Genomic DNA, 20,327 nt, shown 5'->3' with positions numbered 1-20,327 from the left:
CAGGCTTCTGCATGTTCCTCCCCTGTCACATGGTTGGGAACTTCATGATCTCTTCATCTTGCCATCTTCATTTTCCCTGTTCTGCTAATGAAGTGGTTATGTGCAGCTTTCATCATAATTAGCGTTCATTTAGTTCAAGTGCTTTGTAATTAATCTTTTATGCTAATTAATCTTTTTATACATTAATATATCACAAAACATGGGAAAGCAAAACATTTTTCTTACTGACAAATTGAATTAAGCTTCTTCAACCTAAAAGCAGGGTAGAAATAAAGCCAGACAAACCAGGCCACAGAAAACCTGCCTTTGCTGAAAAACAGACTCTCTGGGCTGCATTAAATTGTGCATTCAGAAAATTGGAAAAATAAGCTCCTCCAAACCATGCCTTCCCCCCTATTTTTCTCCATTAGCAAGGTATCCCTTCTTGACTGGCTTATGGTCTAAAAAAATAAAAAGATTTTCAATATTCATTTTTATATCTAGTGAGGATTTCTTTATTTGAATTTTAAATGTGGAATTACTAGTAAATGCTGCCAGGGACAGTGCTCCAGATTATGTCCTTTATTATTACCTTTCAAGTAATAAAAAGGCCTTACTTGTAAGTCCTGCTTTATGATTTTAAACAATCTCTTTTACATATTTTTTTTTCTGTCCTGATCCTCACAGCACTGTACATAGAAACAGCATGGTCAGGAAGAGGCTGCTTAGGTTTCAACCCTGACCCCATTTCCCCAGCTCTGTGGCCCTGGGCATGTCACTCCCCCTCTCTCTCTCCCTACACTTTCTCATTTCTAAAATGATTGCTACTCCCTGGGGTGCCTTGAGGACTCTCTGAATTCATACATGCAAAATGCTTAGAATTCTACCTGGTATAAACTAAATGCTCACGAAATATTATTAATATTGTAGTTATCATCGTTATAACTTGGTGTAGTTATCACCAAGACCAGAAGCACAGAAAGGCAAAGCTTCTCAATACACAATACTTAGCCTTAGGAGTTCAGATGCTTTCCACTGGGTCACTGGGCCAATACCAACCAGGGTTTGGGCATACAACCCGAGACCTTAGTGAACACCCGGAGGATGCTGTGTGCCACTGAAAAAGAAGGATGTGCTCTTTGCCAAGAGTGCTGGAAAGGCCCTGCCCATGCCCAAGGAAAGCCAAGTTCTTTGCTAGGCAAACTTCGGCTCAGATAAGCAGCATAAATTATGCCCTTAACTTGCCTTGCACTTAGATACAACCAACACATGTCTAGGTTTCTCTTTAGGACAGAGTCCTAGATGGGGGTTTATTGGCTCAGAAGTTACAAGTCTTCTTCCAATGGAACAGCTTCCCCAATTGCTTTCTAAAACTGGTACATCAAATTTGGTTGTACCAATTTTTACTGCTTGAGAATGCTGGTCTTCACCCATACTAATGCTGAATATTAAACAAATCCTTGCCAGATCCAGAGGCTGGAAATGGTGTTTCAGTATCACTTTTAATTTGTATTTATTTTATGTCTAGATAGGTTCAATAGGGGTTTTTTTGCACATGTTTATTGCCCAGTTATAGTGTGTGTGTGTTTATTTACATCATTGGCCTCTTTTTCCATTTGGTGGTTCTTTTGAAGTTTTCTTACTGATTTTAAGTATTTTTATATTTTATGAATATTAACCATTAGTCATGTTTCTTACAAATATGTTCTCCCATTTGGTCATTTGTCTTTTCATTCCTTCATAGGGTATGTATGGATTTTTTTCAAACCAAAGCATAGTTTTATGGGAAATGGTGTTAAACTTATGGGTCTTTTCTTTTGTGATTTCTTCCATGGCTTTCATGGCCATCCTGTCCTATCTCAGATGTGGCTCTTTCAAACAGAAGCTCTATTCATTGCACTGCTGATGGGAATTTCTGGGCCACCTCCATCCAGATGCAGATTACCTATACATGCTTTTCCACGTAGTAATCTGCCATCTTTCTCAACATTATGACAATGTTGAATGATTGTCTGATCACTGTATGATATTGATCTGTGTGACCTGGCTCTGTGCAGGCATTTCTGGGATCCCTTCTATAAAAATGACCCACGCCATTTTTCTGGATTGTTTTAAGGGCACTCTGAGGCTTTCCCTCATGCAATTGGCAGGAGTTTGGTTTTTCTCCAGGTGTAGCACCTTGTATTGCTCTCCATCAAGGCCTGGCTTCCATCTGTTTCACATCCACATAGATTTACAAGCTGGCACAGTTGGGTGCCACTAGAAAACTTTAAGATTTGACTATGTACTTCTAAAATTATCTGATTCCTGAGGCCACTCTGATCTTATCCAGAACAGGGGCATATCATCATTATTATTAATAATAACAATTTGTGCAATTTACAGATTACAGGGTGTTTTGTTAATCAACTTTACCCCATTTAATGTTCAAAATGATCAAGCAAATTATCCTCCTGAATTTACCAACGCAGAATCTGACTGTCCAAGTGAACTGTTTGAGGCTAAAGAGCCAAAAGACATGAATATAAGTCTCTTGGTACCAATCTGATGTAATTTCTCCTGAAATTTGTTTTCTCTTTCTAACCCAGTTCTCCAAACATACATTATCTTTTTTCCTTTTAAAAAAATTACCTCTTCACATTAAAATAATTCCAGCTCTACAAAAATGTTGTAAAAGGAGTACAAAGAATTTCTGTGTACTTTTTACCCACCTTCCCCTAATACTAATATTTCACATCCCTACAATTATCAAAATCAGAAAATTAACATTGATACAACATCATTATCTAATCTTCAGACTTCATATGCATTTCACCAGTTTTCCCATTAATATCCTTTTTCTGGTCCAAAATCAAATCTATGATCACATGTTGCATTGATGGCCACATCTCTTCCTCTAGTGGGTAATCATTCCTCAGTCTGTCTTTCATGTCCTTGACACTTTTGAAAAGTACTATCTGGTTCATTCGTAGACCGTTCCTCTATTTGGGTTTGTCTGATGCAGCCTCATGATTAGTGTCAGTCATACATTTTGGGCGAGGATCCCATGGAAGTGATGTTGTATTCTCAGTATGTCCCGATAGGAGGCACATGGTGTCATTTGTCTAATTACTGATGATGTAAACTGGAATTGCTAGGTCATGTGGCATCTTTTGGTTTCTCCACTGTAAACATATAATTTCCCCCTTAATTAATAAATATCTTCTGGGGAGATATTTTAAGGCTACATAAATATCCTGTTTCTCATCATCTTTCCACCCACTACTGTATTATTTGCCGAATGGTTTGGTTTCTATTTCCATCATTCTTTCTTAAATTATTAGCTGGAACTATTTTGTAAAGAGAAGCTGTTCCTCTCCCCCACTTATTTTTTTTATATTAGTACAAACCTGAAAATTATTATTTTATTGTATGTGTTGTATTGTTTTTAAGATTTTATTTGTTTGAGAGAGGGACAGAGAGCGTAAGAGAGAAAAGGGGAGAACAAATCTTATTTACTGATAAATAATAAATTAGAGACAGAGAGAGCACATGCAGGGGGAACAGCAGGCAGAGGGAGAAGCAGGTTCCCTGCCAAGTGGGGAGCCCATGCAGGGCTCAATCCTAGGACCCCGGAATCATGATGTGAGCTGAAGACAGACACTCAGCCACTGAGCCACCCAGGCACCCTTATTGTATGTGTTTTGATTCATTAATACCATTATTTGGTTTGTTACTCAAATTCTCCCAGATTTGACTATTGATAGTTCCATCTAGTTGGTTTCTGCAGCCTTTTAACATGTTAGCATCATTTTCTCACTTACTTGCTCCAAAATGTTCCAGGCACATCTTGTACTCTCCCTTCCTCAGCCACAGAATCAGATATTTTCTAAGGCTATTTGATTCTGTCTATTAAAGAATTATATTTAGAAACCAACTTTGGTTCTGCCTATGCTCATTGATAATGGGGTTTTATTGCTTCTAGGGATTCTCAGGAGGCAGAGTGAAGACATATATATGTATGTATACACACACACACTTAGATAAATTTCTATATTGGTAAATAGAGATAGTATTACTTTTTTTTTACTAGTTTTTCTTTTAATAGACTTCTCTGGTTGAGATGCCTTAGCTAACATCTTTAGTACAGTGTTGAATTATAGTAGAGATAGTAGGTATCCTTGCTGATCTTGGTGGGAATGCCTCTAGAGTGTCCTCATTAAAGAAGATAATGGATTTTAGGAAAGACGTATATATTTTATTATGTTAAAATATCCATCAATTCTTATATTCTTGAATACTTTTATCAGCAAGAAGAAATCTGAATCCAGACAGATGGCATGGGAAGAAAGACACAGTGGCAAACATGGACACTGATAAAAGATGCCAGTGACTATGAAAGTCTTCCCTCCTCTCTTCATTCACACCCTTGCCATAGCCTGTTTGTAGAGCCTTGTATCCTATACCTAAAATTTGGGCTTGTTCATGAAATTTGTTTTAGCCAGTGGAATGGACCAGAAATGGCAGTGAGCCAGTTCTGAGACTAGGCCTTAAGACACCTCACAGATTTCCTATTGCCCTCTTATGACTTTGCCATTTTTGCCATGAGAAGCTCTTCCTCTGCACAGCTGTTGCCCTGTAGCATAGGCACCAAAATAAATAGACATAGAACAGAGGTTTACCAGGCAACCCACAGACCTATAGTGTGAAGCAGAGCTGCACAGCACAGCACAACACAGCTTAGATCAGCAGAGCCCCAGCTGACCAGTGTTCAATGAACCAATCCTTTATTTTAGACTCCATTTGCTTACTTGGCATAAAAGGGAGATATAAGGCCTATGATCTCCTGCCAAACATTTTGAGCCCTTGTTTTGAATAAGGTACTTTTGTATTTTGCTAATCTGCCAGACCAGCAGCCTTTTTTAATGCTAGGATCTACATTATAGCCTCCAGTTCCAAATATCATCATTTAGGACTTTGAATCTCTTTTATGCTATTGCAAACACAGTGATTTATCTGCATTTATTTTTTGTCCATTTGGCCTGGAATATTGTGGGTGTTATCCAATATTTGCTACAGTGATTTCAGCTCATTCCTTTCGGGGAGGCATTTGGGAGTAGTAATTTTTCTAACATTCTTTTTTAAAGATAGGCCAAGGAAGATGAGTTCTATTGGTCTACTATCTCCTTTGCATCACTAGGATTATCTTTTGTATCATAATCAATAACTCCTATCTAAACTCTAATCAATTTTCCCCCTCTGATATATTCTTAAGAACTCTTTCTTCCAGTTTTGGAGGCTCTTTTATATTCTGTGGCAAAATCTCTTTGGCTACCCATAGTCTACCTGTTTAGAAGTTATCCACCCACTCAGTTTGACTCCCTCCATTTTTTTGAACAAATGTTTTTCTTGTAATAACACCATGGCTTCCAATAGAGAGCAATAATATAAATTCTATTTAAAAGAATTTATTTATTTATTTATTCATGAGAGACACAGAGAGAGAGAGGCAGAGACATAGGCAGAGGGAGAAGCAGGCTCTCCACGGGGAGCCCGTTGTGGGACTCCATCCCAAGACCCTGGGATCACACCCTGAGCTGAAGGCAGACGCTCAACCACTGAGCCACCCAGACATTCCAGCAATAATATAAATTTAACAAAAGTTAATTATGGTAGCAAATTTTCCATTTCACACTGACACTACACAAAACAGGTGTACTTAGAAGTAATGTTCAAGTGTCTAGGAAACAGAAGTAACACCTGATCATTGCTGTAAGCTTGTACTAAAGTTCAGGGAGAAAAAGTCTCAAAACTATTGTAAAGGAGTCCAAGGCAAACCATATTTCTATGAAAAATTGATGTAGCATCAAACATGATGCCGCCTTAGACATTTCAGTGAACTTGTGTTATAAAAGGCGTAACTCTTCTGTTTTATACTTGCTCACAGTAAAAGTATCAGGAGGGTCTGAAAAGGCTACCTCATTACTTAGACTCTTAAATTGCTATCCTGCATTTTTAAAAGTGACATAAAATACTGGATTTGTGATATGAAGAGGGCATTGATTTCTCTGAGTTCTATCTCCGGAGTGGAAAAAAAAAATGAGGCAGTATTTTAAAGAGCCATCAAGTTCAATGTTTATGACAATAATAAAAACTTTTAATAGAGAATGTTCTAAGAGATCGGAGTTTTTGTGCTAGATACAGTAAAGACTGGGACACTAAGTTTATGTAGTGACAAATAGTTATTTAGGAGAGAACTTATGCTTTCAAGCATCCATAGGTGATTTATAAGTGAAACAGAATCTCAAGCAGTAATGTAGGAAAACCTGAATATCACCAATTCTGTTCTCAACCAGAAACAATCTAGAAGTTCAGTTTATGCTGAGTACCAAGCTCAAGGCCAGTTACCAGGAAGCTGTGATCTTGTTTTCATTAAAGAGGTTCAAAGATTTCCCTGATGCTCCCAGCTTGACCTTTGCTCAGGCATGGCTGCTGCTGCTGGCCTTGGGTTTGAAGGGTCCACTCAGTTCTCAGCACCATCATCACTGGTCCACACAAGACTCTGGGACTTCTACTATAATGTTTTTTATTCCATTGTATCCCAATTTGCCACTCTAATTCCCTTCCCCCCCCCAGGTAAGCATTTTAATGTATTTGTAAGCATTTAACTAATACATACTGTATATCTAGTATGCATCAGTTCAAATAGCTAGGAATAATATGTCAGTTACTAAAACAGATAAAAAACCTCTATCTTCCCAGAGCCTACAGTCTAGTAGAGGATGCACAATGAAAAATTAAGTAGTAAATATTGTTAAAATGTAATAAGCACTCTGAGAAAAATAAAGCAGAGGAGAGGAAGAGGAAATGCTGGGGGGTGAGGGGCTGTCTTAAACAGGGTATCCAAGCAGAGCCTCATTCGGGACTTGACATTTGAGCAAAGCTGTGGAGAAACTGAGCATGTAATCCATGCAGGTACCCAAAAGAAGCCATCAGCAATAGCAAGTACGAGGCTCAGAAGACCATGGGTCTGCTGAGTATACATTCACCGACAAGTGTTCCTGCAAAATGTATGCTGTTGTTTTATGTACATCATTTTCATTTTCATAATTACATTTGTAGTAGTCTGGGTTCTCCAGAGAAACAGAATCAAGAGGAAAGAGAGAGAGAGAGAGATTTACTGTAAGGAATTGGCTAACAGGGAGGCTGAGAAATCCAGGATCTGCAGTCAGTAAGTTAGAACACATAAAATTGACACCTAAAATTAATCATTCCGGTATTATGTTTCTCATTCTGGTTCTTACTTTCCCTCAAAGTAATGTTTGTAAAATCAATAGCTGTGGTAGGCAGAGTTCTAAAATGGCCCAGGATCTTTGCCTGTGGGACACGATTATGTTATGTCCCATTGCAAAGCAAGATCACAGATGTAATTATAGTTCCTAATCAGTTGACATTTAGATAAGATTATCCCAGTGGGCCTACACTCATCACAGAGGCCCTAGAAAAGCAATTTTCTCTGGTCCATTGCAGAAGAGAAAGTCAGAGAAGAGCCAAGCACGTAAAGGATGCAACATGCCCTGGATGGCTTAAAGACAGAGGGAGCCATGTGGCAAGGAGTCAGATGGCCTCTGCAGTTCAGAGCAGCCTCTGGCTGACAGCCAGCAAGAAACTGAGGACCTCAGTTTCCTGGACCTCAACCCTTGAGGGACCTCAACCCACTACTACAAAGGACCAAATTTTGCCAATAACCTGAGCCAGCTGAGGTAGAATCTCAGAGAATCTAGGTAAGAGGCCAGTCCAGCCGACATTTTGATTTCAGCCTGTGAGACCCTGAGCAGAGAAGCCAGTCATGCCACACCAGGACTTCCCACCTACAGAACCGTGAGACGGTAACCGAGTATTGTCTTAAGACACTAACTTGTGGTTATTTGTCACCCAGCAACACAAAATGAATATAGTATTGTTTATGTACACCAGGCTTATTTAAACAACACTAATATTGTATTTGCCTCACACGAGGTAAGATTCCAAAAACTTTACAAGTATTAATTCCCTTAATTGTCATAATTCTGTGATACAGGTTTTATTATTTTTCCCATTTTATAGATGAAGAAACTAAGAAACAGAGAGGTTAGGTTACTTGTCAAATGTCAGGTGCCAAAACCAAGAGTCAGACTTAGGTGATCTGGCCCCAAGGAATTGATGTTCAAACCCCACACATATAAAAAAAAAAAAAAAAAAAAAAACCCACACATAGTCCTTTGTTTCTAGCTGCTGCAAAATATTTCATACTGTGCATGTCCCATGCACTTAACTCCTTGGTTCTCCAGGGATGGAATTCTCTTGACTCTGTGCAAGAAGCTCACTGAAGACTACTCACTGAAGCCTACAAGGAGGGCTCCCGGGTCCCTGGGCACACATATGCTGTGACTAAGTACTTGGGATGGCTCTCTGGAATAGTCACATCTGCCCAGAGCAGATGCACACCACCAGCAACCAGTAGGGCCACCACATGTCTGCCATGGGCATTTTCCAGCTTTCTCATTTTTGTCCATCTAATGAAAATAAGGTGATATTTCATGACTTTTTAAACAATATTTTTAAAGATTTTATTTATTCATTATTTATTCAGAGAAGGTGAGCACAAGGAGGGGGAGCAGCAGTCAGGGGGAGAGGGAGAAGCAGGCTCCCCGCTGAGCAGGGAGCCTGACCATGTGGGCCTGGATCCCAAGATCCCAGGATCTTGTCCTGAGGCAAAGGTAGATGGTTAACTGACTGAACCACCTAAGTGCCCCTTCAGTACTTTTTTTAAAAGGGAATTTCTTGGGCACCTGGGGGTGCAGTTGGTTAAGTGTCCAGCTCTTGGTTTTGGCTCAGTTCCTGATCTCAGGGTTGTGAGATTGAGCCGCGCATCAGGCTGCGTGCTCAGTGTTTAGCTTGTTTGGGTTTCTCTCTCCCTCTCCCCCTGCCCCTACCCTCCGTGTTCTCTCTCTCTCTCTCTCAAATAAATGAATCTTTTAAAAAAAATTTTAAAAATAAAAGAGGATTTCTCTTTCTCTATTTTTAAAAAGATGTTATTTATTTATTCATGAGACACAGAGAGAGAGGCAGAGACATAGACAGAGGGAGAAGCAGGCTCCCCTCAGGGAGCCTGATGTGGGACCTGATCCCAGGACCCAGGGATCACAACCTGAGCCAAAGGCAGACACTCAGCCACTGAGTGTCCCTCTTTCTCTCTTTTTATTATGAAACATATATAACAACACATTCACTAGTCTAACCATTTTAGGTTCATTAACACATTAGCATTAATTACATTTATAATACGCAACCATCAATATCCACAGTAGTCTCTCTTATCTGTGGTTTCTCTTATCCAAGGTCAACCTGGTCTGGAGACAGATGATCTTTCCAATGAATCACCTAAGGGTTAATAGTAGCCTAATGCTGTATCACGATACCTCTGTCTTTCATCTCATTCTGTGCAGGCACCTTACTATCTTGTACCATTACAGGAAGAGTAGAGTACCGTAAGATATTTTGAGAGGGAGTGATCACATTCATATAAATTTTATTACAGTATATTGCTATAATTGTTCTATTCTATTACTTGTTATTTTTGTTGATCTGTGCTTAGTTTCTAAGTTAAAATTTATCATAGGTATGCAGATATAGGAAAAAAACATAGTATGTATTAAGATTCAGTACTATCATCAGTTTCAGGTGTCTACTAGGGGTCTTGGAACACATTCCCCATGTATGAGGGGTAATTAGTAGTTCCAGAATTTTTCATCATGGCAAACATCATTGTTTTTAATTTGTACTTGTCTTTGAGCATCTCTTCGTATGCTTTTCAATACATTTGCATTTGATTTCTGCCTTATTCAACATAAGAAAATAAATTAACAAAAGAAAAGAAGCTCCAGACTAATATGGAAGCTAATACAGCAAGTTGCCTCTGAATCAGACAGCCTTGAATTTGAATGCCAGTTGTTACCTTTCTGTCTGGGTGACCCTGGAAAAGTTACTATCTCTTTGAGCCTCAGGTCTCTTATCTGAGGAATGGAGTAATAGTACTGGCCTTTCCAGGTTCTTCTAAGTGTTTTTTTTTTTTTTAAAGATTTTTTTATTTATTTATTCATGATAGTCACACAGAGAGAAACAGAGAGGCAGAGACACAGGCAGAGGGAGAAGCAGGCTCCATGCTGGGAGCCCGACGTGGGATTTGATCCCGGGTCTCCAGGATCGCGCCCCGGGCCAAAGGCAGGCGCCAAACTGCTGCACTACCCAGGGATCCCGGTTCTTCTAAGTGTTAAATGAGGTGATAAATGTAGAGGACTATCACCATTCCTAGCAAAAGTAAGCATTTGATTAAAAAAAAAAGGCAATTATTATTATCATCGTTAATTCTCTTTGGGCTGCCATTTCATCTGAACCTTCCCTGACTCCCTGATGGTAGAAGCCAGACATCCTCCATGTGTGGCAGCACCATTCTTAACTGCCAATGGTCTTAGGCCCAGGGTTTTTTGGAGGAAGAAATAGGATTAAGAAATAATTTAAAGGCAGAACCAAATGGAGGGGAAAAAAGCTAAATAGCATTCCAACCTTAATCTTAAATAAGGAACTATCTCAGAGCCCACAGGTAGGGCTGCTGGGAGGGAGGATTCTCCTCTGGGGCTGCGTGAGTGCATACTCCCCAGCAGGAGGAGGAATGGCTCTGTGCTACCTCCCGCCCTGCTGGAGAGAAGATGCTCTGTTAGGGTGATACACATTTGAATCTCCAGGAGTGCCAGATGTGCATTTCTGTGTGTGTGTGTGTGTGTATGTGTGTGTGTGTTTTAATGGTGTGATATGCTGATATATGTTTTGCATCTGAATCCCTTCAGTTTAATCGGTGATACCAATAATAACTAAAATCGGCAGATTTCACTTATGATGTAAGCTCGCCACCATCAGTTTTTTGAAACATGAGTCAGGTTTTGCCTTCCACTATTCTTATCTTGTGTCCCGTTACTAGCAGCATGGGCTACAGTCATTTCATTAAGCTTGCCAAAATGCAGAAAGGACCTAAGCGAGCTAAACAAAGAAAAAATAAATAAATAACATTACTATGTAGGAAAAGTGTTTTCAACTCCAAGACTGAGAGTCCAGTAGGACCAGTTTGGTGGTATTGGCACAGTGTTCTTTCCTTATGCAGTTTAATCAGCTGCTCACTAGCATTTGAAAAAGAAAGAGAAAATTTAATTGCCCTTAAGTCCTTTTTAAAGCCTACTTTTTATTTCCCATTTTTTCTAGGCACGTCTCTTCTGCTTTTTAGAATTTCTAATTATAGAATTTGCTTACTGAAAATGTGTGCTTTAGGCTAGAAACGAATATTTAGAAATCCTTACCCCAAAGAAAAGCAAGTGGGAGTGGAAATTTGAAAGAGGACCGCCTAATTCAGCACTAAAACCAGTGTGAGAAGCAGTGTGTGAGAGTGTGTGTGTGTGTGAGCATGTGCATGTGTGTGTGTGTGTGTGGCTAAATGTGCTTTTCAAAGTGCTGAGAGGTTGATGGGAATGTTTGATTAGCTCCTCTGAGAAAAGAGAAAAGTTGCTTGGACCTCTCCTTGTTTCTTCTTTAGAATAATTTGGATGGAATTTGTAATGCAGAAAAGCTTAAGGAAAAAAGGCTATCCATTCTGTGTGGTGGAAAATTTTTGAAAAAAAATTGCTTTCTTCAAACAAGGTATGTCTGATGAATTACTAAGCTATGTAGATAGTTTGCTTTCCATTCCTTATTATAAAAACTTTAAAGTGTATTTATCTTTAAGAAACTACAATGTATACCTTGACCAAGTCATCAGTCTGTACAAACTTTAGTCTTAGGAGAAATGGGAGGGGAGTGGGGGTAATTGACATCCTTGTAAATGACTAATATTATGTATATCAACTATAACTAAATTGTGCTAAGATCAGAATAAAATTTTTGAACATATTTTTAAACCAATTTAATGATGGTTAAAATAAGTTGAAAAGTATGACCTAAGTCTCTTTATTCTGCTGCCCGTTTTTATACCTTGCTTCCTCTATGGAATATGATAGCAATGTAACAAATTGCTTCCAACAATGGATGAAAAGCAGTGCAAGAAAGGGATTCATTGATGCTAAATGAAGAGAAATTATTTAGCGTGGATCTAAACTTCTCTCAGACAGATCTCAGTGGAATGTGGCTAGATGTACAATTCTGTATCTTGTTTCCACTAGAAGTATTTTCTTAGGCTGAATGCTTCTTTAACTGATAAGCCCCAGAAAGGGCTGGCATTGTTAAGTCTACTATTGTAGCTCAACTTTGCACAGGGAAACCGGGTACGAAATCTCTTTTAAGCATGATTTGTGTCAAACCAGTATAAACATGAAATAAATGCCTCAAGCACAGGTTAAACAGAGAGGATAAGATTGAACAGTTAGCCTCAATGGTTTGCTCCAAAAAACCCAGGCATCTTTGCCATCCCCAGATTGAGAGTAGAATTCCAGATTTTCTTTGGGTTTATTGTAAAAATAAAACCAGGCATTCTTGGCCATGGTGGTTATTCAAAAATGTGAGCGCTAAGAAAATAGCATTTTGCCATTACGTTGTGTTGCAATAAATTTGGAAGTTTTGGTGGTAAAGTTCTGAGGTTGTTTTTCCCTCGTCTCTTGAAAGATGAAAACACCCCATAGCAAAGCAAGATCAGATGCTATTTGTTTGTGTATTTTCTCGTTATATGTGTTAGCTGCAAATGGTAGCTATGCCTCCTCCGGTAAAGAAAGCTGGAAGTGTCTGTCTTTTATTTTTTGAATTAAAATACCCTCTTTTGTGAAAGGGCTTTTGACAGAGAATTGCAAGACTAAAGGGCTGCATTTTTAATTGCAATGTGCTAGTTTCCCAGACTAAGCTTGATTTAAATATATCTTACACTTTACCATGGAAAGGAAACACCTAAGGAACATTGGAAATGCTTAGTATCTATCCTGAAATAGCATTTACTTTATGAATATCACTTGGAAAATCTAGTTATCTTTTTTGCCAACTTACTGATTACATGAATAATAGTTTCTTTCAGAAAAAAAATACATGGGGTTTAAAATGGCTTATGAATAGCATTGGGAATGCTTGTGCTTTTCTCATCTGTAATTCCTGTATGACATATTGGTACACAGAAAAGTAGTAGGGTTGGGCGCACTGGTCCAAGCCAGGTAACAGTTCTGTCACTACCTGGCTGTGTTACCTTGGGAAAGGTGTGCGGCATCTCTTGGTTTTTGTTTTCCCATCAGAAAAGCAGAAATAGCAATGTCTGCCCACACCTCTTCCAGGGTGGTCATGAGGTCCAATACTGATTCTCAGTTCCAAAGGGTTTGGAAACATGAAGAGCTCTATAGAAATGTAATCGTCCCCCCCACCCCATGTATTCAAAAACAGATTACACAGGAAGGAGTCATTGATTTCAAAATAAATGTTTTGTGGCCTCCGGGATGTTACTTGTGCCCACGTGTATAACTTCTCTCCTTGCTTTACTTGGAAGCATAAGCCAGGTTGTACAGCAGTGGGTACAGGACAGAGCACACACTGATCTGTCAGTAGAAGGGCTTTCTAGCTGTGTGACCTGGGGGAGGTTACTCAACATCTCTGAGTCTCCATCTCCTCACATAGGAAATGAAGAAGTTGGACAAGATAGTTTCTAAGTTTCCCTCCTAACACTATGGCTCTGTGCACTGGGACATCTCCAGTATCAAATAGGGGCAGGCCTCTGTATATTAAGAAGTGAAGAAGTATCAAAGTGGGTTTGGAACCTGTGGTATATTAAAAATATTTATGTTTACCTAACCTAAGACTTTTTGACATATACACAAGTGAAATGTACTGTAATTGCAAGTGTAACACAACTGTGTATATATTACTATAATATAATATAATAAATATATATAATATAATATAAATATATTACTAACGGCAGTGTGGTTCAAACTGTATAACAGACTTCTTCAGTTTTCTGGTGCATTTCTTTTTTTTTAAGATTTTATTTATTTATTAGAGGGAGAATGAGAAAGCACAATCAGGGGGAGTGGTAGGCAGAGGGAGAAGAAGAAGCACACTTCTTGCTGAGCAGGGAGCACAATGCAGGGATGCTTGGGTGGCTCGGTGGTTGGGCGTCTGCCTTCAGCTCAGGCTGTGGTCCCTGGGTCCTAGGATGGAGTCTCGCATCAGGCTCCCTGCAGGGAGCCTGCTTGTTCCTCTGTCTGTGTCTCTGCCCTTCTCTCTGTGTCTCTTATGAATGAATAGATAGAAAATCTTTTAAAAAAAGAGAGAGAGAGAGAGAGCCACCCTTGCACCCCTTCTGGTGCATTTCTATGACTTATCTGTGTTTCCACCCTCATGTGGAGATAATGTCAAATACCTAAATTTAAGGCCTTCCATGCAAGGCCAAGGCCACGTGGCCCTCCTGTGCTATGTGGATCCTATGGGAGTTTGTCTGGCAGGAGGATCTGGCCTTCCTTAAATGTCTTAACTTCGGCAAGTTCCTTACACTTCCTTGGGCCTCAGTTTTCTCATCTGTAAAAGGTGTCTGTTATTAGCACCTTCCTCATAGGATTGTGGCAACAAGCTTCAATTAGTGCTTGCTACACCATCAGCACCAAATGTTAGAAATCTCTTCTTTATTATATATGACTAGAATGAAGAAATCAGATCAGCTGTGAAACAAATCAGTTGTAATATTCTTCAGACTTTTAAACATTAACTTTGTGGATGTGGTAAGCAAATGGATTTGTGAAATTACGTGATATTAATGTAATTATTAGACACATGTTGCCATTTCTTTGTCCAGAGGATGTGAGCTAATTAATCAATCAGCAAAGAGAGGCAAGCTCTGTGATGTCTGTAATCTGAGAAGCCCCAAAGGCCCCCCTCTCTTTGCCTAATAATCGGTCCCTCTGTGGTCTGTGGAAGGTGGGTGGAATCCCTGACCCTCTGAACGTAAGGAGGGTGGGCGGGAGAATTGCACAGGGAACCTGCTCCATTTTGCAGGTACAAAAGGTCCGGGTGCATGTGGTGATGGGTAGCTTCTGTCAGTGCAGGGAATAAGTAAAGAAAGGAGCAACAGACCAGGACAAATTTAAGTGAAGCATCAGAAATGGCCGTTTGATATGGTGCTGGCTATTAATTTTTAATTAAGCTGCAGGAGCATAACCTGGCCCCACAACCAGGGCCTCCACAGCCACTTGTCATCCAGGATCCAACCCTAACTCCTGTCATTTACCTGTACCACTGGGCTCACCTGCAGCTAGCCAATCCAGCTGTGCACCTGTACCCTGCTGGCCTGACTCCTGTCACCAGCCTCTACTGCTGTGCACAGTCCATGGCAAGACTGCAGCCACAGGAGTGCACGAGGACGATCAGGGACCTACACCTGCTAGTGCACCAGCAGGTGGGCCTGGCTCTTGCCATGACAGGTGTGTCTGCACCTGGCCCACCCACAGCAGACCCTGGAAGCCTCTGCGTGCACACCAGCGCTGGGCATCACCACTGCCTGCCCTGGTCTCTAGCCTCTGGATCCTGAGGTATCACTAAGGACTCCAACGGCCTTTGCAGATACTCCAACATGCTCAGCAAGGACTACTCAGTTGTCAATGTCGTGGACCCCAGCAGCCAGAGCTGTCAAGACATCACACCTCCCTGGAACTAGAGCTACCACGAGCCCCTACACTTGTTGCCTTGCACCACCTGCCTACCCCAGCACACCCCTATCCGTCCGTGAAGTCACCTGACCAAAGTAACATTCCTCACTGGAGTCAGGCCATACAGTCGAGAAGAGGTAACTGGATACCTATCCAAAGCTATGAGCCTCATTAAGAACCAGGGAAACGACATTGCCAGAGGAACACAGTAAACTTCCAGTAACTAACTGACCCTCAAGAAATGGAGATACATGAACTACCCCAACAAAGAATTCATAAGAGAATACAGCTAAAGAATTTAATGACATCAGGAAAGCATTACAAGAACAAAATAAACTCAACAAAGACATGGATGACATAAAAAAGAACCAAACAAATTCTGGAACTGAAGCATTAAATTTTAATTAAAAAATACACACACACACTTAAGTCAGTCTGAGATCACCTAGATGAGTTCCTGTTTACAGACCAGGAGGTGAAGGATCAAAATCCAATGAGATTCCCAGGGCCCCAAGTTCACAATGGAGCAAAGACTATTTCTGTCTTGTTTATTGCATTTTTCTACGGTTACCTCAACCATTAAACAAACAGTTGCGGATACGGGATTTAGAATTTGTTTTTAATCAACTAGAAAACTTTTCCACTTCAACAGTCTGCAAATCTTGAAGAAATCCTTAGAGACTGCCTATCTAAAGTGCTTGGGGCTGCTTGGGAAGTGCACAAAGCAGGCACCAGGTGATGCTCTGAGTTGAGATCTATAAAAGCTGCACGTCATGTGGCAACCTGCACACGGCAAATCACCCAAGCAGCAGGTGTTGTGGCTCAGCTGAAATCCATTGCCACATTCCAGGGCTAATACCTTGAGGGAGAAAGGTGAACTGAGATAATGGGATGCCAAAGTCCTTTTCTAAGTCAAACCTACAAGCCATGACTTTGGAACAAAGGAAATAATGGTTTGGCTTAGATTCAGGGTAGGAAATATTTTGGTGTTTGTGTTTTATTTTGGTGTTACAATTTTTTAAGATGGGTAGACTCAATCCTGCTTCCTATGGCTTCACTAGATGCTTTTTGCAATTCCTTTTAAAAAATACTAGATATCATCCCTCAGCCATTCGATTGGTTCAGTTGTCCTACCATCATCTAGAAGATTTTCATGAGAATGGGTAGGAGATTCTTATAAATCTTTGAGAGAAAAGGCAGGAACACAAGTGTAGAATTGCTCCCTCTCTGGGGCCCTAGAAGAATTTAGCTTAATGGTAGTCACAAACCCATGTGGTTCCTTCACCAACAAGTCCCCAAATCAAGCCATGATTAACCTGGGCAGCACCTTGTTGAGAAAGATTCAATTGGTTGCTTCACCTCTGTAAAGTCTTCAGCTAGAGTCTAAGTGCAAGAGGATATAGATAAAAATGATGAGAACGATGATGGTACTTATGATTAATCACCACTGAACAATAAAAAAAATCGTATTTGCTAGCACCCACACAGCTTTCTTGTGTGTCAGACAGACACTGGTTTAAGCTCTCTTCATATATTCACTCATTTAATCCTAACAGCAATCCTATGAGGTAGGTTGTAACTGCTCCTATTCTCCAGTTGAGAAATCTGGGGCACTGAGAAGTTAAGGGAGTTGTCCAAGGTCACACAGCTAGTAAGCGATGGAGCTCAACCTCAAACCCCAGCAGTTTGTTTCCAAAGCTCGTGTTCTTAACATACCAGGCAACAAGTGCACATGGTCCTGGTTCTTCTGTCACTGCACCAAATTAATCTTTGCCATCCCTAAAAACATCACTTTCAAGCCAAGGAAATTTCAGAGAAACCATTCCTTTCCTGCAAGTAGAGACACAGGAGTCATAGTGATGGGGAGGAGTAGGAACAAGGACCTCACAGGAGATGGGCTGTCAAGAAGAGAGGTTTTTATTTCTGTCATTTGTACATGAGCTCCTGACTTAAGAATGCTTTTCAGGTATTTTGGGAAGAGCTGACTCTCGGGGGAAAGGCTGAGGGAGCAGACCTCGTTATCAAGCCCTATGAGTAGCTGGTCCCCAGAAGGGTGTCCTTTATCTTCACTCTAGAGCTAAGTTAGCAGCAAGTCACAGAAACTTATTTCCTAATGATTCAGACTACTTCAGAAAAGCACTTTCCCTGATAAGGGGCTTTACGCTGACAAGACTCTAGTAAAAATTTCTCAAATTCCTCCCTTCAGTGAGAGAAAGGCTAAAGTTTTGTGTGGACATGTGGTAAAAATTCATAAAAACCACCCTTCAGGCTATAGTGAGAAGGGACTCTTTCTGCATTCTTTCTTCTCAGAGTCAAAAAAGAAAAAGAGAGAGAGAGAGAGAGAGAGAGAGAAACTATTCCTTCAGGGGAACCCAATGTATAGTTTCCAAGAGATCAGGTCACTGGCATCTCAATGCTAAGTGAATTCCCTCCTCTGGATTCCTTTGTGTCCCAGACAGAGAAAACAGGCTTTGGAAGTAAAGGTGTGAGTCAGCTTGCCCAGACTGGCTTTGCTTGTATAACAGAGTGAGTGAATCTATAGTCCAAAAGGTAAAAGGAATTTGGGGAAGCAGAGACAACACCAAACAACAGAAACAACAAATATTTATTGGGCCACCATCATGTGCCATGCATAATTCTACAGGCTTAGGAAGAAGAGTGAACAAAATAGTCTCCATCCTCCTAGAGGTTGCTGATCTGAGGAGCACACAATAAACAGACACACATGAGAGGTCCAGTAGTCTTATAGGCTATGAAAACCTAAGAACATAGAATAAGGGGGCTGGGCAGAGCAGTGAGATGAAAGTGATGATTTGCCTTGCATGATTAGATAAATTTCTGATAAAGGGATATTTAAACAGAGAAAGAGGTGAAGGAAACCGGGGTGCAACCTATGTGGATGCTTGGGAGAAGAACAATCCAGGCAGACAAAAGAGCAAATGCAAAGGCCCTGAGGTAGCACCATGCTTGGGAGGGCTGGGTTGTCTGAAACAGGCAGAGAGAATGAAGAGGAAAGGTAATGTCGAGGTATTTGGACACGGAGACGAGGAAAGCACTAGCCTAATGCTCCTCAAGTTCCCCCAGAAGTCCCCCCACCCCCGTCCAGTCACACACTCCACATGCAGTTCTTGCCTCTGCCCTGGATGAAATCTGAGTAGGTCCCTTAATATTTCAGGCCACATTCAGAATTTTTAAAAAGAACTTACCCACATTACACCCCCGCACAATCAGTTTAGTCATTAATATGGGTGTAGCACTTACATAATGCTTAAAAACTGCACAGTGGCTTTCACAGTTTGAAGTTTCTCTCTGTCCTGGGCCTAACTGCTGCCGTGGGGAAGGGGGCGGGACTAATTCTCTCTTCCTCTGCCTTGTCCTCTAACCCCCTTCCCCTCGGCCGCTGGCAACAGTATCTTCACACCCAGAGGAAAGGTAAGGGGACAGAAGGGCCTTGTCAGCGATACTGCCATAAGCTTAGCATCCGGGCTCCTTGGGCTTGGCAGGCTCGAACAGGCGTTTCTTGTTCTGTGGGTTCAGAGATGCTCCCAGTGCGTTGGGCACCCCAGATGCTGCTAACATGGATCTGCTCTGGCACATCTGGGGGTGTACGGTTCCTCACGCAGCCTCTGAGCCACCTGCAGTCTCTCCGCCGAGCCTCCTGCTGTGGCCTCCTCAGCCCTCCACGCGCCTGGCTTGGGCAGGACCTAGAGGGACCCCAGGCTGACGCTCACACAGAGCCAGGTTTGCCACAAGCTCTTCCCTCTCCCATAGATGTCTTAACCACAAGCCAGACACCACTCTCAGACACCCCCAAGCCCAAGAGACACAACCACCCAGTCATTTCAGATGGGGCTACTGGACACCCAAACTGGACTTCCAAAGAGAGTGGCCAAGAGCCAGGATGCCTGGCTGACGGCCTCCCTGCAGACTATCCCAGCATTGTAGCAGCCAAGAGGGAAGCTGGAGCCTGGACAGCAGGGATGGCTTTAGGAAAAGTTGTTGGCATTTCCCCTCCTCCTCCCGCACCCCAGATGCAGGAGGGGAGCAGGAGCACCAGAGAGAAGTGGGAGGGCCGGCAGGGAGACCGCTTGGGAACATGGAGTGGTTCTCATGTAGTCTCAGCTGAAGCTAAGACGAAGGGTCATCCCATTTTAACATCTCATTACACAGTCAATTACAATACACTCAAATGTTTATTTAGATGGGTGTGTTATGCCTGGTTAAACTTAAAAATATGCCTGGTGCATCACTTTACCCTAAATAACTTGTGTGTGTGAGAGGAAGCTCTATGTGAGTTCAGGCCCAGATAGGACTCGGAAAATCTTCTGACCTTACAGCCAAGACAACTGTATCACACAACGTCTGTATTTGAGAGTGTGCATCTGAACTATCGTCGGTAGAGTATTTCAAAAAGCCTAGGATATATGTGTCAAGATTGAAAAGGAAGGTGAACCCATCCTGGAGGGTGATAGAATGAAGCAGTGAGTGGGGTTAAATGTGAGACCTGGGATGGGACTCTGGTGCTGCCCCGTGTCCATTCCAACCTTGGACAGCTCACTAAATTCTCTAAACCTCAATGTCCTACTCTGAAAAATGGGCATAGTCGTGCTTAGCCAGTAGGATCAGCGCGGCCATTAATCGAGATGGCCTGTGTGCAGTGGGGAGCCCGTGGTA

General features: G+C 41.3%; 1 protein-coding gene across 4 annotated transcripts in view; it reads left to right on the top strand.

Annotated features, from left to right (window-relative positions):
• Window positions 1-11,398: 11,398 nt before the first annotated feature.
• Window positions 11,399-20,327, top strand: part of VIT (vitrin) — a 104,242-nt gene continuing 95,313 nt past the window's right edge. For all 4 annotated transcript variants that reach the window (XM_077843622.1, XM_077843624.1, XM_077843621.1 and 1 more), the window contains exon 1: window positions 11,399-11,685. The gene's annotated coding sequence lies outside the window, so the exon portion shown is untranslated. The remainder of the gene's footprint in view (window positions 11,686-20,327) is intronic.

The sequence above is a fragment of the Canis aureus genome, chromosome 12 (genome assembly GCF_053574225.1).
Source record: "Canis aureus isolate CA01 chromosome 12, VMU_Caureus_v.1.0, whole genome shotgun sequence".
Taxonomy (NCBI): domain Eukaryota; kingdom Metazoa; phylum Chordata; class Mammalia; order Carnivora; family Canidae; genus Canis; species Canis aureus.
This window is presented reverse-complemented; position numbering and strand designations above follow the sequence as displayed.